Source organism: Lepidothrix coronata, unplaced genomic scaffold, assembly GCF_001604755.1.
Source record: "Lepidothrix coronata isolate B3197 unplaced genomic scaffold, Lepidothrix_coronata-1.0 Scaffold0, whole genome shotgun sequence".
In the NCBI taxonomy this organism is placed as follows: Eukaryota; Metazoa; Chordata; class Aves; order Passeriformes; family Pipridae; genus Lepidothrix; species Lepidothrix coronata.
Window position 1 is genome coordinate 145,510 of NW_016690180.1, and position 26,991 is coordinate 172,500.

The 26,991-nt window shown below is 36.7% G+C and overlaps 1 protein-coding gene and 1 long non-coding RNA gene across 3 annotated transcripts in view; one reads left to right on the forward strand and one right to left on the reverse strand.

The window, feature by feature from the left end:
* TENM3 (teneurin transmembrane protein 3) overlaps nucleotides 1-26,991 on the forward strand; it is a 459,642-nt gene that overhangs the window by 69,373 nt on the left and 363,278 nt on the right. The window lies entirely within an intron of this gene.
* On the reverse strand, nucleotides 1,647-8,692 carry LOC108503802. The gene is made up of 3 exons (XR_001876919.1): nucleotides 8,667-8,692; nucleotides 4,868-4,964; nucleotides 1,647-1,823 (listed from the first exon to the last, which is right to left on the reverse strand). It is a non-coding gene; the product is annotated as an uncharacterized LOC108503802 (long non-coding RNA).

The window sequence follows — 26,991 nt, forward strand, 5'->3', positions numbered from 1 at the left end:
TGAAAGGCTGTTGAAAGCTCTTAATAACAATGGTGTTTACTTGGTGTTAATCTCTAGACTAACAGTAGGGAAAATACAATTTTTTAGTTTGCCTCCCCCCCCAAACGAAGCTGACCTAAAAATATTTTAATTATCAAAACAATAGGGAAAATAATCTTGCTGATAATAGAGTAGTATATTTTGTTTATTGTGCTTATTTTTTGCTCTAGGCTACTTTAAAACTAGCTTTAAAACAGCACCCTTTAGGTATCAATGGGTTGAAGTTCATTCGCAACACAAATGTAATAATAAAAATAAGTCAAATATATTCCCATTATCACTCAACATGCTCTAGTTAGAAGATGGATGTAGAAGTGGCAAAAACTATGCAGCTGCTCTACATCAAAAACTAGTCTAAGTATAAATAAATACTTGGAAATGTTTTGTCTTTAAAATTGAAAGGAGTCTTAAAATAAAGAGTGATTCAATTCAGTGTGACAAATGAAGTATGAATTCAATTTTAAAATAAGTAATAGGAAGGGTTTTATTTTTGTTCCTTTAACCGTGTTTTTACCCAAACATATGAATATTGTATTTAGTACTGAACAGTTTTATAAGGTGAAAGTTGCCAATTGTTGGAGTCAGTGCACATTTTCCAGGCCACAGCCACTGAGCTGACCTAGGAAAGCAGAGAGATGTGAAAATCTGGAATAATAGAAAGCATTCACGTCTCAAAGCTGAATTTCAACTGTGTGCTTGAAAGTAGAAAAGGGCAATTATGGGGGAAATATCTCTTCCCCAACTCAGACAGTTTCAGAGGGTCTTGCAGCCAGCTAGGGCACTTCCTACGGGATTATTACTCATTGCAGATATCCAGCAAAAAAAAAAAAATCCTGACTTTTTCATGTGATAAACAATGACAGAAGCTCTACTTTGGACTCAGTATGATCCTTATATTTTATGTAGTTACAAGGGTAAAGCATCCTGGACAGGCAAAAAATTATTAAATATCCATGTCAAGGAATTGGAAAATAACTACCTTTGCTTTCATTTATGTTGGGGTAGTTGGGAGCAGCACTGCAGGAAATAAAAGCAGTGTTTTCCTGGGTGTAGTAAGGTAGAGATCAAGAGCAAAATAATGGGAAAAATGCTCCATTTATTAAGCAGGTTTTCTAGAGCAAGGATCCAGTGATTCTGTTTCCTCTTGTCCCATTCTTTGAGGGAGCACATGATTCTGGCCTACTGTCTAATTACTGAGCAAGAAGTTTTCAGGTTGATTTATATGGGGTACCTGTTGGATAAGCAAACTAGACATTTCCTACTTGATAACTTTTTCAGTTTATGGGTTTGGTTTCGGACTTTACTTGCACTTTTGTTCCTTTCAGGATATAATAAGTTCAAAAATGTTTCAAGGTTTGTTAAAACTTGCATGAGATTAAGAGATTATAAGACTATGTTAAGTTTTGAGGACTCATGGTGGACAACTAGATGAACTTCTGGAGAAGAACGGACAGAAAAGCCAGAAGAGCAGGTTAAGTGACTAACTTAAGGAAGATGGATTGGGCACCAGGTGGCACCCTTTTCCCATATCAAGCTAGTAGTTGATGGATGGTAATTCATCAGATAGTTTTGATAGGCTTTCAGTAATTTCCTTTTATTGACACCAACATCCTCTCCCCATAGTAGCTTCTTACTTATCCTTTCATTGGTTTTGGCGTTGTTGTCTTTGGCTCAGCAATTTGGGAGGCAGCAGATGTTGTGATTGATGCAGAGCTGCCAGGGTGCTGGTTGGCTTGTTGATCAGGAGCTGATGCATATGTCCACTGGCTGCTTCCTCAGAGCTGCTAGAGGAGAGAATCAAACAGGCAAGCAAATGTCTGCATCAGATGAAGAATATGTAGGAGGCTAAGTGCAAAAATAACAGCAAAAGGATTGGGAGAAAGGAGGAGTCAGGAATTTATCAAAAAGTCATAAATAACTGAAAATCAATGCTATGGACAGCAAGGAACATGGAGAAGCATATAGATAAGGAGACTATAATAAATTTGAGGTAAAGAAAATCATGGAAAGAAGGAAAAGCAAATGTTCTGTCTGCTCCTACTTCAGGAGTTTCAAGAAAAACACCTAAAACAAGCCCCATTACAAAGAAAATAAATAGTCATAAGGGAAGAAAGAATCCAAGAGAAAATCAGTTCAATCTTTTTTTTTTTTTAAGGCAGTTTATGGAAAACCTACTTCAGGCTCTGATGTGGGAAGACAGAAGGGACAGCTGAAACAGAGTATTGGATACCTGATTATATTGATATTTTATCGTCTGCCCAGTCTAGCTTAAACCCCTGGTTGTTCATGATTATAGAGCAGTAGCTTTTCCATCTGGTAGCCAAGTTTGTGCTCTTCAGATTTGCATCTCCACAATTTGAATGGCACTGTTGCTTTTTACACTTTTTCCAGAGAGGCTTAAGGTAGAGAATGTAAACACTGAAGCTGCCAAGACAAAATGCATTCTGAACCTATAGTTAAAACCATCATGTTTCCAGGTAGTACTTCTTGCTGAATCCTGAAGCATGTAATAATGCATTGCTTTGGAAAGCATTTTGTATTCTTAAGATAGAAAAGCATATTTCAGCATCTGATAACTAAAAAGAAACTTTTCCAAGGCTGCTGACCCAGATACTTTAAGATGGGTTTGAATTTAGTTAAATTTTATTTCAGGCTGCTTTTACTGACCTTCCTTCCCCCTCTCCCCTTGTACATTCCCTTGGTGGTCTTTCAAAAGCCAGGTGTCTGGGATTGTCTCCAGCCTACTCTGAAAGCACCCCAGGCCTTGGATTAATATGTGAGTGCTGCCTTTTATTTAAGTCCATCCATTTACATAATGCCTGCTCAGTCAGACCCACTTGTGATGTACAGCCAAGTTGAACCAAAACCTCAGGAGGTCAGTAGTGCATGGTCCTGTTTTTTACTGAATTTAACTTAAAATGTCAGACCTTTTTGCAATGAAAACCAAAGAATATTGCAAAGGTGTTTTGGATTTCTGATTCACAGAGGGATGTTCTAGAGATGTTTGATCTTTGTGTAAAAGAACTGGAGAACGAATAGTATGTGAAAATGTGCTTCTGCTTAAAGGGTGTGAGTGTCGATCTAATATCAGGGTGAAAATTTCATTGTGTATACATGGCATGACAGTACGTTATTAGTATCAAAAATAATTTCTGTAACACATAGAACAGATTTACCTGGACTGCATCAATGTCATTCTGTTGTACCAAGTTCTCACTCTAAAAGCATTGTTGCCATTAAATGAAAGACTTTGAGTCTCATTTTCTAAATGTAGTTCTGAATTACTGAGACCTCAAAAACCAAACAAATAGTTTCTTGTTATCCTTTGCAAGCATGTTGAACTATGGATTGGTTTTTTTTGGTTTGTTTGGGCCTTTTCTGATGATCACAATTGTCAACTTTTATACCTTGACGTTGTTTTTTACTAGAGTCCTTCTCAATATTGTTGAAAGTGGGTGACAGGACCTAACTCAGTTAGGAGTGGAAGGGACAACTGCACAAAATAGTGAACTCGACTTAAGACTGTGTTTAAAATGTTCACACTGCTGAATTTGCAAGCAAATGGTGTTTAATTAGAGATTGTTTTGGCAAAAGGTAATATCCAAGTTCTCCTGCCTGGTTAGCACTTGAGCAGCAAATAAACAGAGTACGGACTTCTACGAAAATAAAAATGATCAGTTAAAAGAGACGAATTTAGGAATACTTGTGACAGTGTAGTGATAGGCTTTCTTGTCACAAGTTTCTATTATTGATGTTGTAGTTTAGTATGAATGTATTAGAAGGGCATTATTTTCTCAGTATTTGTCTCTGCTACTTTTTGGGGGTTTTCGCATGAAAACAGAGCGTTTGAACCATCAGTTGATTCCAGAACTTAGATATATAATATTCTTGGTACTTACATAATATGGTACTGCTTGATTTCCCTGATGAGCAAATCGTTGTTTCCAGTACTTTGTGTATGTGATTCACATCTTTATGGATATATTTCTTTAGACTGGAATACTGTATTAATGAACTGTCAATATGAGATTATTCTTGCTCTTAGTGTATGATGCTATTGTTTATAGTTCTTCAATGACTTAAGAAATGATAGTGATTGCATTTTATTACCATTTCTAAATTGTCTTATTGATGAATGTTATCTGACTTGAAATTTTTAATTTTATAGATATTCTGAACATGTGCATGCTGTTTTTTGACCCTGAGTTATCTTTTTCACTTTTAAGTTGGGGGGTTTTCCATATAAATCAGAATTTTTTGCTGTGTTTTTTATAGAACGTCAAGATTTTGGTTTTGCCCTGCACTTACACTTATGAATAAAGCAGAGACTCATTAGGAATAGCTTAAGAACATACTATTTACAAACTAGTTATCTACATTTTATTGTAAAATCTTGACAGTAGGCAGTGGAGTTATACTAAAAGTTTTCTTAAAAAAAGGGAACATAGAAATTATTAGATTTCACAGCTGATCAGGTCTAATATGGGGAAGATAATTGCATAAAATTGGTGCCAGATTGGGTCTTGTTTCTCTATTACAGCAAATGGTTAGGCTAAGAAGAAAAAACTTCAACTCTTAAGATAGATTATGAAAAGAGATATGAATATTTCTAAATATAGAAGTGTGAAGGTTGTAAATATTAAAAGTGATACTTAAAAGTTTTCATAATAGTGACAAGAAAATAACAGAAGTAAAAATAAAAAAAATTGCAGATTGAAATAAAAATTCAGTGTATATTGTGAAATAGAAATATTTATTAGGTGTAAGTTTGATACTCTGTTGGTGAAATTGTTACTATGACAGGACATCGTCTTGCTCATGGATTTACCTGGTTCATCATGGTGTAGAGTGGACAGCATAGAGGATATTGGGATCCTTGATGGTATTCGGTAGAATTTTTTTTCTTGTTTCACCACGTCATATATCTGAAAGGTAAATACTATAGAAATTACTGTACTCTTTGCTAGATTTTGATGTTACTGAAGGGGAGAGCCTTTCAAGAAGGATCTGCCTTCTATCTAAAATGTCCTGTCAACACCAAAAATGTGTGCGTGACAAAACAAACTTTTGGCATCTTGATATTTTCATCGTAGTTAGCAAGCGGTGATCCACTTAAGAGCAAGTGCTGATTTTATCATGGAGGTCAAGATTTGATGGTAATGCGCCTTTTATGTCCAAGGCAGCAGGGATGCTTTGCCTTTCAAAGCATACCTCTTGGCCCACACTTCAATGCTAGTTGGTATCACAATACTTTTCAGTAGTCAGGGGCCCAACGTGTCCAAATAATTCCTCTTTGCCAGTGGCTTCTGGAAAGACTTCTGTGGAGCAATTGGCATGGATTGTGGTGAGAGTTTTCCAGTGCATGATGGTGATGGCTTTACCCCAGCTTACGCCAGCATCTTCAGCACAAATGGTCTATGGAGCTTTCCATTAACTTCTGCAAACACTGAGCTCCCCTTTTCACAAGGTCACCATCTATCATGAGAATTAATATGTGACCTGCAGTGTTTTACATAATGCAGTGGCACTTTACTCTTCCTATCCTGCCTTTTCTTCCCTGTCTGCAATGGTTGAAGCTTATCTTGGTACGCAAACCTCTGGAAAAAGCCCCAAATACAAGTAGCTGATAGTGTGTTAACAAAAGGTGAGCACTGAGAACACCTTCAGTGCCATTTCAGGAAACTTGCAGAGTAACTCATTAAAAAAAAAAAAAGTCAAAAAGTTTTAATACTCTTGGAAATTTAGTTCTGTGGCCATATTTTGCTGTTGGTGAAACACAACTTAGTCCTGGTTTCAAAATGAAGTTTAAAGAGATGCACTTGGTCTTTCAGTGTATTACACTAATGTATATTTTAACTAAAAGTAAGAATTTCTGAGCTTAACTGGTTGGAAATAATTTCTGTAGAGGGTTGAGGAAAGGTTGAGCTTGTGCAGATAGTCTGAGGGAAAGGGCTCAGACAAAAATTTGGTCATTATGAATGTATTGATCAGAGAGAAAAAGATAAACCATTGTGACTTAAGGTGAAAAGGAGGGAAATGCTAATAATAAATGCATTGTAGGTATTTAGGGAGAGGAGGAGGATTTTGTTGCTCAGCTGGCACAGATTCCTAGATACCCTTAGCCTAATTTCATGAAATGTTCAGTCAGAACCTCAAGAGAAAGACAGTTGTGACTTAAAAAAAATGTATTTGACTAAGTATTTTGTGGTTTGAGATTAGCTGGAAGAATCATATGTAACAGAAATCATATTTCTCTCTAAATATTTAGGATTTGACAGAAATATCTTAAAATTGAGAAGCTTAATTACTTTTGTTTATTGTTGCTTGATTATCTGGCACTTTTTTTTTTATAAATAATGCAAAATAAATAACAAGAGAAGGGGGAATTAAAGTATTCTATTTTCTGGTTTTTTTCATATGTGATTTTTTTTCTTTTTTTTAGAGTTTAAAGAGCATTAATATTGTGAATTGTGAAACAATTTCAAGTGTGAGTATGGTAAGGCAGGATCCTTGATTTAACCACTTGAAAGGGTATAAATACATTATAAGCAGAAAGCTTCTATACAGAACTGACAACAGCCAATTCTGACCACAGTATAAAAATTATCTATTTTAAAAGGCTGAAATGCACATAAATGAAGTATACAACTTTAAACATTTTAAGTGGTTATTTTTCAATCTGCAAAACAAATGCTATTTCCATACTAGAAATTCTTGTTAAAGAGCAGGTTTTGTGATGACTATTGGATTTAAATTACTAACATTCAAAAGGCTTCTGTATTGACTTATCTGTCAAAAAAATTGTCTTAAATAAAATTTATTGTAGCATGTTGCAGTTTTAGTGGTATGAAAATTGCTTAGCAGACTGTGTAACAATACTTGATTCTTCCTTTGTGCTGCACAAAACTCAGCGATAACAAGAGAGTTTTTTAAATATGTGTTAATAAGGCATGTAAATTTCCTCCCACTTTTTAACCTTTGAGTCATACTGTCAGTTTTGACATTTTTTAACTCTGCTTATGGAGGAGATTTGTGTTGTGTTTTGAATATGGTAGGAAGGTTCTAGAGATACATACTGACACCTTTTCAGTTCCTAAATATCAAGAGGAGATTCAACAATGCAACAGTGGAAGAAAATTGAGCTTCTGTTAGCCTGACAATAGGTATTTTGAGATGAAGAAAACATATGGAACTTGCTAACAGAGAAGTCCTGGAAGTAGCCAAGCTTAAGGAGGTTGGGTTGTTACTGTTTTTCTTGGCTGGTGTTGATGCTATGTAGTAATTACTGAGGAATGAGTGGAGCTGGAAGTCATGGGTTCCAAGCAGAAACTTGAGTTCAATCTGATTTTTCAAGGATGAAATATAAGAAAGCTTCCATTAGAGATATATCTGATACTTCAAGGCATAATGTGTGAGGCTGACCTTGGGGGAGAAAAAAAATCATACTGACAATAGACTGCAAATTTTAAATATCAATGAAACTTTGATACAATATCACAAGAGAATGGGAAACTGTCTTCAAGAAGTAGAATTTAAAATTCAGAATTGGGAAGCTTTTGAACAAATGCAAGTTGTTCAACTTGTTTTGCATTGGCTAAGATTAGGAGTAGTAATGATCTCAGATTAAAACTTGAATCTAATGCATGACTCTGTAAGACCCCAGGCTCTAAGATACAAGCTCACCAAAGGGGTTTTGCTTTAAAAATATACAAGGCTCCACATATTTGCCTGCTGAATTTATTAGAAGAGCCTTCAGTTCTTCTAAAGCCTTAGGATAGCAAAAAGGAGAAATGCTGCACATGTTTTCTCAGGGGGTACTTTTACTGGTAAACTTTAAAGAATAAGGGAACTTGGCAAAAGTTTAAAGGGCAACATTCAACCAAAATAAAGCATTCCACAAAGCATTGACTTAGCACATGCTAACCTATACAACTTGGCCAAATCCAACCTGTCCGGTCGTAAGCTACCCAAAATATTAAGAAAGGAGATTAGGAGAATAAGAGGAAGTAAAGAGGGGGAAAAAAAGAGAATTCTAGCTACCACCTCTAGATCCAGGGTAGATCCATGTACCAGGAGTCCAGAAGATAGTAGGGCTTAAAGGAGCATGGAGAGCACATTGCTGCTTTTGTTTGCTTTGGCCCCCCTATGGCAACACCCCCCCAGCCCCCAGGTGGGATTTGCAGCCCACTGACCACTCTGGGGCTCCGGGGAAGGGTGAGGGGCACTTCTCCTGGTGTGTCAGAGGCTGGTTTAGGGAGAAAAGGGGATGTGGTCTGGGGCAATGCTCCCAGGCTGCTTTTGACTGACAGCTGCCCTGGGGTTGCCCAAGGACACTCCAAGGGTCTGAGTTATGGCATAGGGTGTCACCTCACCTTTGTGAAACTTGCCCTGTCGCTTCCCTCCACCCCCCCATTTGAGTTGGTCCAAGTCAATAACGAATATAATAATCCAATGTCTCACAGACTCACATAGCAAAAAATAGCTGTTTTTTTTTCTCTGTTGCACAAGTCTGGATCTTATTTTACATTAAGTTAAAATATTTTTTTTTTCAGTTGTAGCAAAAGTACATGTTGAATATTAACCACTTAGAACTGAAAAGATTTTAACAATTAGGAGAACGAATGTACTTGATATCCCCTGCTTCAGGCTTTGGTCCTTTAGAGTCTCACCCATGCCTTGACAACAGAGCTCAGCTATGACGCAAGGTTTGTGCAGGAACAGGTAGGAGCAAGCAACAAGTGACCAGGTGAAGTATCAAATGAGTGAAAAAAACGCATGGTCTTTGGTTTGGAATAGGGAGTGTTGAGCGATACAGGTATATTGCTTAACTGTTAACCTTTGCTAGGAAATTTTTTAAAAGAGGTTTTTAAAGAGACTGTAAGTCTTTGTGATGGATTGTTTAGTGTTTGGCTATGTTGTGTTTGTTTTAGAGGGGTTTGGGGAGTGGAATTGTTTGTGTGTGTGCTGGTATATTTTTCTGGGCCAAACAGGTACCTCAATCATATTCCTTCAAGGTTGTTTTAGAGCAAACTACCTTGTTTTGTACGAAACATATTACCATAATTCACAGTATTTTTTTTATGCTACAAAAACCTCTGAGACAATCTCAGGATTTTCTCTCAAAACCACTTAATTTTGGTGGATTTAGCACTGCTATACGTTGAGACACTGTTGCTTTATTTTCTGTATACAGAATTTTGCAATGCTTATGGTTATGTGTGGTTAAATGTAACTGTAAGGCCCCAATCTCTCAGGGCAAGTTTCTTAAAGGCGCCTTGGTTTTTTTATACCATGAGAGGGCACAAGGGAAAAACCACAACAATGTTTTTCAGGAGCTTAAACCACAAACTTTTACTGGCAAACTTTAGAAAATAAGGGAAATTGGCAATTTTCAAAGGCAAATTCAATCACAGTTAAGCATTTCACGAAGCATGGACTTAGCAAACTGCAGCCCATCCAACTTTTAAGTTACCCAGATTGCAAGAAGAGGAAATCAGAAGAGACAGAGAGAAAGCAAAAATATAACCACTGCTGTGGTTCCAGCATGGTAGGAGCCAAGGACAATCGGGACACAACACATGGAGGCCTTGTACAATGATTTTTATCTGCTCTGGCTTCCTGCGGGCCACCTCCCCCCCAGGTGGGGCTTCCAGTCATCCAGCCATTCTGGAGCTGGGTTAGGGGTTCCAGGGCCACGTTGTGGAGCAGTGCTTCCAGTTTGCCAGTGACTGAGAGCTGCTCTGGAGCTGTCCCAGAGGCTCTGGAGGGTGGGGAATGTGAGCAGTGCACTGTCTCACTTTGGCAGAATTTACCCTGCCCCCTCCCACACACACCTTAGCTGTTTCAAGCCAGTAATAATATTTTCCAGTCTCTCACAGTAACTAAGCTGTGCTTGCAGCTTAGGCTGTGCAATATCTGGCCTTATGACCTTTTTATCAGTTTCCATTTCCGAAACACTTCTGTTCACTATTTTTTTTTTTAAATCATTTTGGGAAAGATGTATGTCCGAATTGACTAACATCTCAATCACACATTTTTACCTAAAATCAGTCAGTCCTGTGGGATAAATCAGACTGCTGTGTGGACTTTTTTTTTGTTACTGAAACAATCCTTCATATATTCTGTAAAAGTCTATTTTTATTTCTTTTGTGAAAATTAATATTAAAAGGTTTAAAAATTAAACTAGAGTGCATGCTACAATGATTTGTTTAATTGAGTGACTTCTGTTTAAATAGTTACATGAGCCACGTACCATGTTCATATATATATATGTAGTCATTTTCAGCTGATAATTGGAGGTAATAAGATTTAATTTATGATACAGGAGAATAAACAGTACAGTCTATAAGCACTTGCGTGTTTGACCAGAAAGTGTTATAGATCCTTGCAGTGATCCTCTGTAGAGACCTTATCAAGAACCTGACCAAAGCTACTGAGTCACGCAGATGATTCTGACTTTCAGAACATAAGGTCACAGTTTGAGTGAAGTCTCAGATAGCAAAAATGCTTTCATTTTTACTGAGACAACAAAGGCCTCTTAACACTGCTGGGTAGTTAATGTTTTCTGAGTGGTCTCTCAAAGACAAAGTGCTTGTTGGTTACAATTCCGTTATTGTTCTTCCTTGTGGTCTGACAGTGCCGTACCCTTCAAGAGGAGGAGAGCACTGAATTATGTTGCATGCTGTATGTCTCCAGTCATCTTTTCTGACCAAGTGAGCGAGAAAAAGATGTGGAAGATCTTAAACCAAAATCCTTTCTTTTCAGAAAATTTCCTGCCTCTATTTACTGAATTCATCTGTGAATGAAACATGCACTGCATGTACAATTTACAGTGTAAGATCAAATTGTCCAGAAGAAAATACTATTTGTCTATGGCAAATGCACCAAAATATTCTATCTGGCTTATTTCTTAAAAATGTCAATGCTTTCAGTATGTGCTGCTGCAAGAAAACAGGACATTTTATCAGGAGTTAAGAATCTGTCTGAGGTGTAAACCCTAGGATAATTAGAATAATTAGTCTCTAGCCTAAAATATTTCTACTGTGTAGTTAGTTATTGTGAAGTAGGAAGCAAAGTGCATGTTTCTTTGGTAAGTAGATGATCTAAAAGTGTGTCAATTAAAAGATTCTGGGTATGAAATTCCAAATGTACAGGTATCGAAGGGGGTAAACAGAACAAACCAAATGTTCAAAAGCGCTCTAAGATGCTTTAAAAGAAAAAATTACAGAGAAGAAAAAAATCAAGAATAGAATATTGATGATGTAAATAAACATTATTTCCAATTTTAAATTGGTTTCCTGATGATGTAAGTATACACCAAGATGTGCTGGGCAGCTTGTTTATTCTGTACTTTCATTAAATGAGTTACAGATATTAGGGCTTTTAGGTAGATACTGGTGATGTTATATTTATGCAATCTCAATTTTATTTAAGTCTTCTATATTTTGAAAATCAGAGCACACCATTTAAAGATATTATATTACCTGCATCTAGCACATCCTTAGTTTTGAAGTATGTAGAAGGCTTGTTCACTGCTTATTAGTTTTTTTGGATAAAGTTAAGGAAGTTTCACCTGAAACCAATATTAATATTACAAATCAGACAATTAATTAGTGGTTAAAGATATTAACATTTGCTCTATAGAATACCGTAAAGGTATCATAATTATGGACTTGGATTCTTTTCATGCCTGCCACCAAATTTATGAAAATAACATTTCTCCCAGGTTTTCCCATTTATCAAATAGGAATACTTGCGGTCCTGATCAAGTGCTCTGATGCTTGTGGAAGATAAATCTCCTTTGTGAGTGTGTTCAGTGTTATAAGTAGCATTATCCCTAGAATATCAAGAGTTCCTTCAGGAGAATATATTTGCAAGGACAGTTTTTTTCACTTTGGTTGCATGCTCTTTATTTTGCTTCTTTGTATACAAATTTAAGGCTAAAATGGGGCTCGCATGTCAGCATAATATCTGATCAGCAGAATGCCCTCTGCTGAATAATACTGTGACGTAGCACAATGCAATAAATTGGGTAGGAAGTAGTAGCTTGCTATTTTGGATGTAATTAATGTAGTTTTATATTTAACACCTCAGTCTTTGCATTCAGAAATAAGTTGTCTTTCTAATGCTTCTTATTAATGCTTTATTTTAGTAAGTGGATGTACAAATAACTTTCCAATTTGATCCTAGTCAGTGTGAACCTTCTAAAACAACACTAAGCTTAAAGCAACTTAGAAAAAGTGTGTGTTATATACCTACGTATAGTTTTCTCCTTTTCCTGCATTGTGAGAACAGGTGTATTGGTGGGGAAAAATATTCACTGACATGCCTGAGAGATGAAAAATAAGCATTTATAGGAAAAAATGAGAAACTTTATAAAAATATGAAAATTGTCTTAAAGTTTATTTTCCCTTCATATGACTAAACAAATTGCAAATAATAGTGAAAGAGATTAAAAGGTGTTGATATAGGATGGAAAAACTAGAGCCATGCTTAAACAATTATTTTTCTCTGTAAAGGCTAAAAAAACCAACCCCCCAAAAACCCTACCTTCCTCCTCATCCCCCAGAAAAACCAAACCAAACCAAAAAACTCAAAACAATAAGAATACCCAAACAAACAGAAAAACAAAACAAAACAAAAGAACTCCCCATGGCCTCCCAGAAATCAATTGCTGAAAACATAGTTCAGGAGAAGCAAGGAATATCCTTGTTTTTATTGCTTAGCTGTAACATAGAGTAGCCAGTAGCCAGAAGTTTAGGAGTGGGTTTTGGGATTCTTAAGTAGAAAAATGCAGTAATTGATATCATAGTTAATAACTGATTTGGGCTGCTGCTCTTGTATACATTGAGTCTTTAAGCTGTATAAAGCTGTGTGGTCAGGAACTGTAAAGATGTGAGTCAATCAACTACATGGTTTTATCTTTCAGTCTTTGTCACAGTAAGTTATACAGAAGGACTCACAGATACGACCCCAGGTTTGGGTGTTGTTTGGTAGAGGAAGAATAAACAGTAAGAAGTTGCAAATCAGAAAAGATAACCACTAAAAAAAGTTGTTTTCAGACTACGTTATCTGAAGGGTTCTTGGGATGTGGGGATTGCTCTGGGTTGCAAGCAAATATTTTGGCTCATCTAGTAACTATTTTTAGACAGTAAAATAAGGATAATCTGGATGATTCTTTAAAATGTTGCTAAAGCTGTAAAATGGGAACAGAAATGGGGAGTTAACACCTTTGTAAGCTGAAATATCTTTTAATATAATTGGATTTTTACTAAATGTTTTAGTATGAAGAATTTGTGTCAAGAATTGAAATGGATTCCTTAGGACAGCTACCAATATATGGTCTGTTGACTGGTTTAACTGTATAGAAGAGAAATAATTAAAGACAATCTGGCATTTGTATATGTGGTTCCTACAGCACAGAAACTACCTGAACATTTTAAAAGTAATAAGATGATATTTTTTCTGTTAGCTTGTCGTAATTTGCTCCCTTTTTTTTTAATATGTGTAACTGACAAAATAGAATATGCCATTTTACTTGAGTAAATGCACAAGCATTTTAGTTAGGCCTTTATGAAGCATGGTACTTGTCTTACATAAATAATGTCCACAATTCAGATGAGTATTGCACTAATTAATGCTATGTGGTCTGCACTGCATTTAACAAACAGAATAGCTTTGTTAATGCATCATTAGCGAAAAACTTCATTCTTTTTCATCTTTCATAACAGGGTGTGCATATGTAAGCCATGTGTTTGCTGTCCTGGACTATAGTAGGCTTGTTTTTTCAGTCTTGCTAAGTTTCAAATACTATGTTGATTAGCTGTACCAGTACCATGTGTAGTATGATAAATGGCTTGAGCACCAACACTAAAAAATATCTCAAGTAGGCTAAACTATATTAATGACTTAATAGCATTATGTTCTTACATATTTCTGTGTAGCAGATGAAGTGTCCCCCACAGGTACTTGCGCCAAGTACTTAATCTAAAGCACTGTCAAGTGTGCTTTTGAAGGTGTCTGCAGGTGAATATGCAGTACTTCTTGTCTGTCCAAACAGCATAAACATGGAAAAATCAACTGCAAATGCAGAATGGGAGAAAGTAATGTCTTGCCTGCTGTGAGACTCATGAATCGAGAGAGAGTTTGTTAATGATTCCTGTAGCGGAGAAGAGCATAGTAAGCCTAGACTTTTGTTTTGAAAGGTAAACAGAAGTTGCTGGAATAGAGAGTTGTTTCCTTCTTCATGAACAGGTGTGGACTGACAGGTTTAATTTCGTGGAAAGAAAAATTTGTCATGTTAGTGCTAAATTTAAGGTATTGTCGGTTAGCTGCATGTTTCTTCTGCTCTGCCTTTGTAGTCTAGATTAACAGTGGAAATATGTCCATAGAAAACCTACTTGGGAATAAAAACTTGCAGCAGAACGAGGTGCTACACAGAGATTCATAAGGGTTGGGAAGGAAATTTACATGGGGTAGCTAAAATGTGGAAATATTCTCTGGGGTGGTATTTAATGAGATAGAATTAGATAAAGCAATCAGTCTGTTTTTATACTAGCTTGGAACTTTCTTGTAGAATGTGACAGAACAAAATTCAAGTTATGTTGTTTCTTTTGTAGTATATAAGGCTGTATCCAGTAAGGAATTTAAGGAGAGAGAGAGAGGAGGGTGGGCAGGAAGGAAAATTTCCAAGTACCTAGATTATTTTAACAACTAAACCATTGAAGAATATGCTATTAAGTTCAAAAAAGAAATGGAATGTGTTGCCATAGAGCATTCACTGAAGTATATTCGTGCAAGTGAAATACCGTTGTCTGAAAAGGATGAGTTAAGGAAGAGCTCTCCTTTCTGAATGAAGAGCACATAAAAGCTTCTGAAACACTAGAAACCTTCCCTCCTATTAAGAATTAGTTTCACAGAATCACAGAATATGCTGAGTTGGAAGGGACCCCCAAAGATCATCAACCTTAACCCTGCACAGGAGCATCCCCACAAGCCACACCACGTGCCTGAGAGTATTGTCCAAACACCTCTTGAACTCTTGTCAGGCTTGGTGCTGTGATCACTGCCTTGGGGAGCCTGTTCCAGTGCCCAACCACCCTCTGGGTGAAGAACCTTTTTGTAATATCCAACCTAAACCTCCCCTGACACAACTTCAGGCCATTATCTCAGGTTCTATCACTGGTCATCACAGAGAAGAGATCAGTGCCTGCCCCTCCTTCCCCTCATGAGGAAGTTGTAGACTGCAATGAGGTCTCACCTCAGTCTTCTCCAGGCTGAACAGACCAAGTGACTTCAGCTGCTCCTCATACAGCTTCCTCTCAAGGCCCTTCACCATCTTCGTTGCCCTCCTTTGGACACTCTCTAACAGCTGAATGTCTTTCCTATATTGTGCCCAAAACTGCACACAATATTCAAGGTGAGGCCGCCCCAGTGCAGAGCAGAGCGGGACAATCCCCTCGCTTGACTGGCTGGTGATGATTTGCCTGAATCCCCGAGGACATGGTTGGCCCTCCTGGCTGTCAGGGCACTGCTGACTCATATTCAACTTTTCATCAACCAGGACCCCCAGGTGCCTTTCCATGGCACTGTTTTCCAGAATCTCATTCCCCAGTCTGTGTGTACATCTGGGGTTGCCCCAGTCCAGGTGCAGAATCCAGCACTTTCCCTCGTTGAACTTCATATGGTTGGTGATTGCCCAGTCCTCTAATTTGTCCAGGTCTCTCTGCAGGGCCTCCCTGCCTTCGAGGGAGTCAACAGCTCCTCCCAGTTTTGTGTCATCTGCACTTGCTTAGTATCCCCTCCAGTCCTGCATTTGAGTCATTTATGAAGATGTTGAATAGCACAGGGCCCAAGATGGAGCCCTGTGGAACCCCACTAGTGACAGGTCACCAGTCTGATGTTCCGCCATTCACTGTTACCCTCTGTGCTCAACCCATGAGCCAATTGCTCACCCACCTCATAAAGCATTTATTCAGCTGTGTGCTGGACATTTTGTCCAGAAGGATAATGTGAGAGACAGTATCGAAAGCTTTACTAAAATCCAAAAATATTACATCAACTGGCTTCCCTTGATCAACTAAGTGGGTTACCTTGTCATAAAAGGAAATCAGGGGACTTTCCTCTCCTGAAGGCGTGCTGGCTGTGACCGATGACAGTGTTGTCTTTCAGGTGTTCTTCAGTACTTCCCAGGATAATCTTCTCTGTAAATTTACCACGCACTGAAGTGAGACTGAGAGGCCTGTAGTTTCCAGGGTCCTCCTTCTTTTCCTTCTTGAAAATCAGGACAACATTTGCCAGCTTCCAGTCAGCTGGGACCTCTCTGGATTCTCAAGACCACTCAAAAATCATTGAGAGAGGTTTTGTGATGATGACAGCTAGCTCTTTGAGGATTCTTGGATAACACCCTTGATTTTGGTTCCCTCTCCCCTTTTCTTTAGGGGGAGTGGAGGGGGGGTAGGGATTGAAATTAAATGATAAATAGTTATTATATCAACAAAATAAAAGCATATCCCAGTGTCCTGGAAGCCGTTAGCTCTCTGAGTGTTAATCTCAGAAATTCTGAAAGTCACTATTTTTGCCATATGCCAGTCATTTAATAATGTTCTGTGAATCATGAAGGATGCTATACTCTTCAGGCTACTTGCTACGGCAGGAGTACAGCGAGTCTGAATGCAGAGGTTGTATTACTGGAAAAAGAAATGCTGTTATAAATTGTTCTTTGATTGTATGTGAGTAATTATTTAGGTTCAGAGGGACCTCCAGGTGTTGCCTCATTCTTCTCCCTGGTCAGCCCAAAGTAGGCCTGGTTAGATCGGGTTACTCAGTGCTACATCCAGCTGAGTCTTGAATACCTGCACAGTGGAGACCCCATGGCCTCTCTGAGCAACCTGTGCTGGTGTTGCCCATCCCTATGGTAAATACTTAGTGGTTTCACATGAACTAGGAAGCAGGAACAGACTGCTTCAGCTTTCTGTTACTGTCCACTGACCCCTTTTCCTCTTCTTTCTGAACCTGAGCATAAACCAGAGAAGATGCTTTCATACTGCATTCTTGCTGGACTGCAATGAAATGCAGAACTTGCTGCTTCCCCCACCCCTAGTCGGTGAATAGATATTTTGAATATGTATGCTGCTTCCGTCTCTCAATGGCAGTAAAAAAATACTTTAGCTATTTGTTCAGTTGTTTAACCACGATAATGGGCTTTATAGGAGTCTGTATCTGGGGATATAGTTTTTTGCTGAGGCAAGGTGAATCACAATTTTTGCCGGAATGGTATTTCCCTGAAGTTTCTCACAGTGAAAAAACTTTATTGACTGAAGGTGTGTTTTACCTGCTTCCAAAATAATGCACTTCTCAGCCCCTGTGCCCCAGGTTTGAAAATTGGGCACTCATTGTTTGTATAAGGGTGGTAGTAACTCTTAATTTATTGGGCAAGGGAGGGGCTACCAGAAGAATGAACTATTGATTTTATTTTTTAACATCTCAAAAACTTATATTTGGAATATGCTGAAATATAAATTTGAGTAAGATTTCTTTTCAAAGAAAGAACTGCATAATATGTTTCTGCACTGTGGAGTGCAACAATTTACTAGGCTAAGGATACACCAAAAAGGTTAATCGTGTGTCCTCGTTTTCTGAGGCAGCTATTTCTAGGAATAGCTGTTTCTAAGCTTTTCGTTCCAATTTCTGTCAACTAGATTTCCACAATGAACAGCCCAAAGGAGCCTAAACAGGAGCTTCTGTTGTGGAGTGCATTTTCTTTTTATTTTAAAGCAGTGATTAACCCTTTTTAAAACTTGCTTTTGATGTGACCAGACAAAGAGAGACTCATATAGCCCTTTGGGATTTGCTTGCAGTGTGAACCTTCTTCAAAAATCATGACCTTGGCTGTCCAAGTGATAAGGCTCTCAAGTTGTTAAAGTAGATTTAAATGAGAAGAAAGCAGAGTGTCAAGTGTGTGTATTTAGTGCTGTAGATCTAGTGTAGCAATACTTTGTACTAGTTAAAGCACACGTGAGTATATTAACCACCCAGGTTGTTGCTGACAGGATAGAAACCAAAATTAACGGCATGCAACAATACAGTGGGAAAAATATACCAACATCCTCATATCTTAACATGTAAGCATTTAATACATAAAAATGAATATAGGTTATACTTAGTTTTGTCTGGGGCTAGGAATATTGATGAAGTCTTTCTCAGTAACAAGGACATTCTTTGTGATGTAGATATATGTATAGCTTTTCTTTACAGTCATAACGACTTCTTGTCAAATGAACCAAAAAGTCCCAAGCGAGACTTTCCCATCATGATAGAACAAGAACTCAATAACTTGTTATTCAAAATCCTGTGATAGAATACATTTCTGTCTTGAGAAATTGGGTTCTTTACACATTTCCCTGGGAAAAAATGCACTCCAGTGATTGTTTCAATGTATGCAGTGGGTTATAAAGGGAGTTTCTGAGATACTGTACTTATCAGCTGCACATGAACAGTTTGTGGTTTGAAGAGGGAACCTGGGATGGTGAAATCCAACCTTCTGTATCCAGTTTTACCCAGTGGAATATGGCATTAAACAACCCTATTGTGTGTTTAAAATTTCATTTTGTCTGTTGGAACACTAGACCATACAGTTTATTTGGAGAAGCTTATGGATAGTTTGCTCATCTTTGTTTAATTTTCTACTTTATATATCAGATAATGTGAGGAAGTATATTTTGAAAATCAAAGGTAAACCTCGAAGCTCAGTGTGGTGTTAAACTATATCTCATGTCTTAATTATTTTAGTGGAGCACAAAAGTTGTGCCCCTTTGATTTAGGTTGTACCTTTGAATTAAAGTCAGATTGAAATGAGGACTAAAAATCAGATAATTGTGAAATATTTAATTAGGAAAGGGTAAGGATCTTTTGTTTCACAAGAACTAGCTGCAGACTTAAACGTCCTCAGAAAAGAAATTATTATTCCTTTTAATATGTGAACCAGTCTTTGGCCATATATTCTGACATCAGCCAGTCTTTTTGATTGTTAAAGAATGTGCTAGTGGTGGGTTTTTTTATTTTTGCCACTGTGGCCTACATTTATTTACTTGTCGTCTTTTATACATTTGTTTTTATACAATAGTTTACAAATGGAAGATTTTCTTAAGATACATATTTAGGATATAGTATAGCTAATCTGTAGAAGTGCTTAAGCTATGCAAATGTATATGCTGTCTACGTGACATGTACTAGAAAACTGTATCACTGTTTATAAAGCTTTTAGCATTGTTGTTTATTGCAATTTATTTAGATCCATGTTTTGAGCGTGTTGCATTGTTCGTTGCTTCTGAGACTTGAAGTGGAACAGCCTCACAAAGAAATACCCTTTGATGATAAGATTGCAAAGTAAGAATGAATGAGCAGAGAGAGTATGCCAGGACTATAATAATGTTTGTAGCATTCATTAAACTGTTGGTTAAGTAATGTATTCAGACTGACTAGTGTTTCCCAGCTTCTACATCACCCATTATATGTTCTAGTAAATTAAAACTAGGAAACCTTTGTTGGAGTTATAGTGCTCAAACTGACATCTAATTCCCCCAGACAATAGGTACAAGCTTGCAAGCCTCTCTAATTCTTTCCAGCCTTTACATTTATTGATTCTTTTGCAAATGTGTTTCATCCAATCTATTACAAACAGCACTGGTTAGAAGTGTGAAGTTTACCACCTTTGACCTAAAGCACATTATAAATTATAGCCATCTGACATACAGTTGGGCATCCCAGACATACTTCTAATCAGAAGAAAATTTGGACCCTTAAATGCTCAACATACCAAGCTTTGCCAAGAAGGACTGACGTTAATTCTTTGATCTGTCTGGTTTGGAACTGAATTTAGTTCAGCTATCATTTGTATTCTAGGCTGTAAATGTTTTATTACTTGAGTTTGCTTATGTAAGTAGTTTATTTTAATTCAATACTTCATTTTCCCTAGTCTTGATTAATGTTTTGCATGTACAGATGTAAGTTTCTTACTACAAAGTATGGATTAAATTTTTTTTTTTAACGTCAGTTTTTTTCATCTTTTATTATTGAAAAGTTACCAAATAATCCATTCATAATCTCTGAATGGATAGAAAGAATAGTAAATTTTAATGAAATGAACACAATACATTTTTATTATTTTCTGCATAACTTATACTGTAAAACATATGCAATAAATAATTGATAGTAAACAAACACATCTTATTCTTCCCACTATATTCGTCACCAGTTTCAAAGCTTTGAAGTTTAGTAAATAATTTATGATAGTTGTTAGTGTAAGGAAGTCTAACTGTACTCCTGATCTTGCTTGCTTTTTTGTCCTTGTTGCTCTTGAGCAGAACTTTGATTGGTAGCCAAACTGAATGATAAAGAATGTATGAATAACTGATGGGATTCATTAAACAGACTGAAAATTAAACCAGCTATTTTTAATTAAAAAAAAAATCTTAGAAATACCTAATGAAAATTTTGGAGGTTTTTTAATTGGGTGTGAATTGCATAAGACAATGATGGAAGTGAATGTTTTTAATACAAAGTGGAACATGTTTTCTACCTGCTTTTGTTCTCAAAACTTCAATCACAGTGTCTTTTAGCCTGGTTAAATATCTTGCTGAGATCTACTGTATTTGCTGAGAATGTAACAAAAGATGCCAGAGTTCAAAAATAAAGAAATACATGTTTCTGGCCTTTACTGAAATGTTCCATAGAATACATGTTTCATTTCCTTTTGTTGCCCTTGTTTGCATAAAAAGCCAAAGACTTTAGAGAGATTTTTAAACATTCAGGCTCTTCAGGATGGCTTTTAATTTATGTTCTTATAAAAGTTCTTAAATACTCCAGTAATATATTGTTAGTTTTTAACCTGTATTCTGACATATCTAAAACTTAAAATAAAGCAGAAAAAAAAATACATGACTTCAGGCAGAGATATAAAAATTCTGTGTAATTCTGTAACTTCTAGGTACTATTTTGTGGTGTCTCTAACCCTCAAAAAAGAGTGAAATCAGAGCAAAGGGGTTTAAATCCATCCTCATTTTGGCTGCAAAAAACAATGCAGCATAAAACCTCCCACCTCCCATGGGTGGGGAACCATGGTAAAAGTTTTTACTAAGAATTTCTCTGTTCCTCTTTTGGTTTTTGTTTTTGGTTTTGGTTTTTTTTTAAGTATTGTGTACATACAAATGCAGATGCATGATAGTAATTATGCAGGTGACAGGACTGCATAGGAATCTTTGGCCATTCTAACTTCTCTGTGTGTGCCTGCAACCTGCAGTACTTGTCTTGCTGTGTAGTTTTGCATATGTGAAGCTCTAGGTCTCTGCTTTGTGTCTGACAGAGTTGGGACAGGAAGCACAGCATATAAATAGGTTCTGTTTTATACAGCTCTAATTATGATGAGGCATCATAGTGAAGCTTTAAAGAATATTTTCAAAGCAGGGCTGAGTATATTAGGCACTAAGAGGGGGAAGGCTATTAAGGTATAGGGTCTTCTGGGTCTGAGGTATAGGCTGGTTTGTTAGGCTTTTTATTTAAAGGTGGTTTATAGGTGTCATGAGCTAGATGTTGTGAAAGTTAACAAGAAGAGCAAGAACTTGTTCTTGCCTTTCAGAAATTTGTTGTCTCTCAAGATTTCCTGTACACCACTGTTATTTCCCTTGGAATCAGTATGGGACCTGCCTTATATTGACAAGACCACATTAAGCTAGTATTGTCATTAGCTCACTAATTTTTGTTGTGTGGCAGACGACAGAAGAGGAAAGTTTTGGGAAGTTTCTGGCTTTGACCAATATGGTGATAATTTCTCTTGGCAAAGGCACATTACTACTTTCTCCCTATTTAATAGTGAGAAACTTCTCCAAAAAATGAATTTTGGAGAAATTAGGTCATTGGGGGGGGGGGGAATAAGCCACCATCTTTTATTGTTGAAAGAGTTAGCCTAAATGCAGATGTTATCATTGACTGCTCAGTGTTGTTGGACAGTGGCAAATTGTTTCCTTTAGGGATCTGTAAATGATGTGATGAGCAAGTATTCAATCTTCACTTGGTAGCTCTAGTTGCTTCTTGAAAAGTGCTTCGGTTTGGTTTTGTTCTAAAAGCTCTTCTTTTCCTTTCCTCTGCATGGCTTCTGCCATGCTTGTTTTGTCTATTTTTAGCTGCTAACACTGCAAAACCAGTGATAATCAGTTGATAAAGCTAATGATGTTTGCAGATGAACACCCATATTCTTTTGGAAGCTTTAAAATTGTTAAAAGATTATCAGCAGAGAACATCACAAGAAACATGTGACTAGTGTGACCTCATGCATGTTAATTTTTCAGTGCAAGAGGAACCTGTATACTTGCCTAAAGCATCACTGGCTTCATAGATCACTTTGAAGGATTGGGGCTTGCTTTTTGTAAGGAACATGGAAAGTATTCGTCAGCTGCAGGTCCCTGTTTGCAATAATACATCACCTTCGTATCTTTCTTTGTTCGTAGAGAGAATCTGCTGACAGCAGGGCTTTGATAGAACAGGCCACATCCACCATTGACTTTTTACTTTCAGTGTCACCTTGGGGCATCATCTCTATTTCCAAGTAATGATAATGTCTTAACGGCTTTTTAGTACTTATCTTTTTTGTTGTCTTGTGCAGCCTACTGGTTCTTCAAAGGCTAAGTTCATATGTTGCACAAAGTGGGCACAAAAATGCAATAAAGAGGAAGAGGAAAAATCTCAGTCAGTTTCAAACTGGCTTCTTTTGTAGTCAGGTTTTGTGAATATTTTTAAGAATTGTGTAAATTTTTATTAAACTGTATTCTGTTTTTGAAGACATCTGGATTTCTTGGCAAGGAATATGAAGGAGAAAAGATGGAAAAAAGGCTAACTTCCAGAAGGGTAAAATGAACTTCAACTAAAGGAAACAGGTTAGCAATTATCTGTGCACTGCCAATGTTCAAGATAGAATATTGTTCACGTGCAGAGCTCAGTTATCTGCAGAACAAAGGAACAGCTTCTGTACCTGTCTGTACAGAAAGATCATATTAGTAATCTTCGTGACCCCTTATAACCTCATAAAAGGTTAGGTGTTCTCCTTATTGAAAATCTTGGGAGTTAAATTAATAAAACAAACTTGTGTAGCTATCAGTGAATGCCTTCATGAACTAAATGTTCGTTTTTAGATCCCTAGAAGCACCAGTTATTCCAACTATCAAAAGCAGTGTGCTTTAATTAAAATAATTTTTTGGGTGAAAACCTACTTGAAGAAACAAGTAATTTATGGTAAAAGAGATGAAAATTGGAATGTGTATTTGTACATAACCTTCCTATAAGTATTGAACTCTGTCTTTAATGTGTATTAGTTGCTAAATCAAGTAAGATGTCTGGGGCGAGAACTGGAGAGCTGATAGCAAATATTCATAGTGCAAACTGATAACAGCCTTAATTAAGCTGCTGCTATCTTTCCATGATAAATTTAGAACTTCTCCATAAGTCACCTGACTTACTGCTCTATTTGCATCCAGGAGTGTTTGATTTAGATCAGTGTTTTTGTTAAGAAGTCTGCAGATGTCTCTTTGATAGTCCTAGCTGTCTCTCAGAGAAGAAGAGCCTGGGAGCTTTGTTTCTGCTGTGTTCCAATGTCGAGAAGGAGGTGTACGTTGACCTAAAGCTGACCTTCCGGCACTTAGCTTTTTCAGGATTGACATGACCTGAGAAATACTTCTAATTTAACGCTAGTGTTTTCTCATACCAGTTCTTGAACTCAAAATTCCTTAAATTTTCAGTTTAAGGAAGATAAAAGATATGTGCAATTAGGTGGCTAATAGTTGTCCTTGCTAACACTTAGCAGTGAGATCTGTTTCACAGAGGCTGTTCCACGCAGCTGTGTTACATATGAAACTTTGTGCATTTTGTTTTATATGTTACATTTAGAAAGAAGGACATCCAGCTTCTGAGGTCATGAGGCTTTTATTTGGGGACAATTGCTTTACTGAAATAAGCGTTTTGATGCACTTGAAATTATATTGGGGAAGACACTGAAGGTGGGTACTCTCAGGGCTTAAAAAAGAGCATAGTTTTTTGAGATCATTCAAGATATTATAATTACCAATTTTACAAAACGAGCTCAAAATCTTGATCTTCTAGACTAAGTTGCAATAGTTGAAGGTAAGGAAAAAATGATATATGTTGGTCAGAAGTTTTCTCATGATTATGGCAGATTTTTTCCATTTGCATATCGGTGGTGATTTGAGAGTCATTCTACCCATTTGTCTTATTCCCTTCTGGTGCAGATTTCACTGCAGTTGCCCATTTCATCTTCATATTCTATTACTGCACAAGATGTCTATCTCTAGGCAAAAAAATAAGAACAGCTGTAGAAAACTGGCACCCACTTAATTTCAAGAAGTTTTATCTTGAAAACTTTGACTAACAGGATAATTTCAAGCATATTTTTAGAGCTTTGGTGAGCACAGTCCAAGACAAGTCTGTTCATGTAGTGTTAACTGCAACTAAACTGAAAGGCTTTGAGATAACAACTCATTTGATGAATTTTTCAAGTAGCATGTTTAGTATTATGTCACCAAATTATTTGGATGGATTTATCTCCTCTATTTTGCTTTCAGGAATGGTACACATTGTAAATGTGTCACTAAATCATCATTGACTGAACTGTCTGACAGAGATGCTTGTTTTTATTTTAATTCTTTTCAGGAAAGAATAATTTGAATTGAAAGTTAATTCTTGTATTAGAATTTTTTGCTCAAAAAATAAAATGCAACATTTTTTTCCTGTCTAGAAATTCTGTCATTGTTTCTGAACTAGAACATTTTAACAGTATTCTTCTTTATAGTTCACTTAGAAAAATTAGAGGGAATGTCCAGTTATACTTCCTCACAGATAGTGAATAAGCACTGTTCAGAAACTGTAACTCTTACAGTTGTCTAAATTTGAGATGAAGCGGATCATTAAGTTGATGTAAATTACAAAAGTCATCTGAATGTTTGGTTAAAAGTCCAGTACTCATGTATTTTGTATCAAAACAAACTCAAAAGGAGAGTTGTGTTCCACCAGAATTTGAGAACAGGTTTAAAAGAAAAAAGAGCTCTGAGTGAATGGTGTAGAGGCTCTGATGCATCTGACTACTTATCACAGGCAAAAGAAATCAAGTGTGTTCTGCCATATTTCTGCTGGCTATACTTCTATGTGCTAACATTTTTTCCTAGCAATTTTTTTGCTTTTTACTTGTTTTGCTTTTTCTTTTTTCTTTTTTTTTTTTTTCAACTTGGTATGCCTCTAGATTAATTTTTAGGATTTTTTTTATTAGAACCTTGAAATTTAATTTTAATTTGTGTGTGTGTTCACTTGTGCATGTTTGTTGCACTATGATACTGTTGATTCAGCAGTGTTTCATAGCTTCTGGGGAGTTAGGATTTCTTGGTGTCATACCTTGGGGGCAGGAGGCAGAAACCGGTAAGAAATATGAGCCAATATGCAGAACTGACATGCTTAAAGTTACAACAGTGATTCAGGTTTCTCTTTGGGCAATTGCCATTTATGAGAAACTAATGGAAGAATATAATATTGGTAGTTTTCTTATCTATCCAGTCATTAAGGCAGTGGCCAGTTGAGTGGAATTTGTACCTGGAATGATAAATTTTTGCAATGGCAAATTTTTGCAATGACATCTCTGGATGATGTGTGTAGTACATTAACTAATCATATGTATCTCAGAAGTACATGAAAAATACTTTTATATTATAAAATTATATTTAAAAATAATTATACATTTCTCCAGTCTGTAATTAATCTGTTATAATGTCTGCTTGTAATCAGATTAGTTGCATATTAAGGCAATTGAAAACAAAGGTGTAAATGTTTCTCTGTGCAGGGTTATGTTACTTTACTGAGATAGTATGCATGTTTCTGGACAAATAAATATTCTGTTTGAGTAGTTCTGCATACCAGCAGGTGTAGGAGCGTCAAAGAGGAAGATACAAATCCAGGATGCATGTGGTGCTTACATTATCTGAAGAGATTCTCTGGTTTATGATTAGAAAGGTGACATATGTAAGTAACTCCTACAGATGAGTGGATATCAAAGTTTTGCTTTGTTGCCTCTCTCCTCTCAGTTTACATACTGCTCTCTTCACTCCAGTATTTGGCAAACACTTCACTGAGGTAGCTGTGCTTCCAAAGAGCTGCTGAGAACAGAAGCAGATGGCAGCTCAGTCGTTTTTCCGTCCTGCACTATTTATTTCTATTATTTCTCTGGAAACTGAAATTAATTGATGTTTAACTTCTTACCTTCTGCTTGTTTGCTTTTTTTAATTTTTTTTTTTTTTTTAAGAGGAGAAAATAGAAATAATGTCTGGTATCTGTTGATACTTTTTCTTTTGTCCTCCTAGTCATGAATATTTCAGAGCTGCAATGAAGGGTCTTTGAGAAGTGGTGGAAGATGACATACCAGAAGACAAAAAAATAACTAAGATAAATTAGTTTATTCTGTCTCTAGAAACACACATGTCAAGATGATGATAAGAGTATGCCTGAAATACAATTAGAGTTGAAGGTTTGTGTGGGTTTTCTGGGGGGGAGGGAAGAGGACACCAGTCTAACCTAACTTCCTTCCATTTTGGGTCCTTTTGAACAGTGTGCGTTTTTAAAGGCTTTTGATGACTCCTCATGTGAAATAAACAGCTACCTTCCTCTCTAGCAGAAACTGAATTTTTTTTGCTTGCTTGTTTGTTTACATGAGATGGTGGAAAAGACTGTAGGTTTTAGTATATGGTTAGAATTAAATAATCTTAAAAAAATCAATTGACATTCAATCTGGTAAAAGAGAGGATTTTGCTCTTCAGAAAACACCCGCTTCTTTGGAGTAGTAGAACATCATTTTGTGTGGGCATATTTCATTGAATATATTTAAATTACTGCCGATGGGTTAGAGAA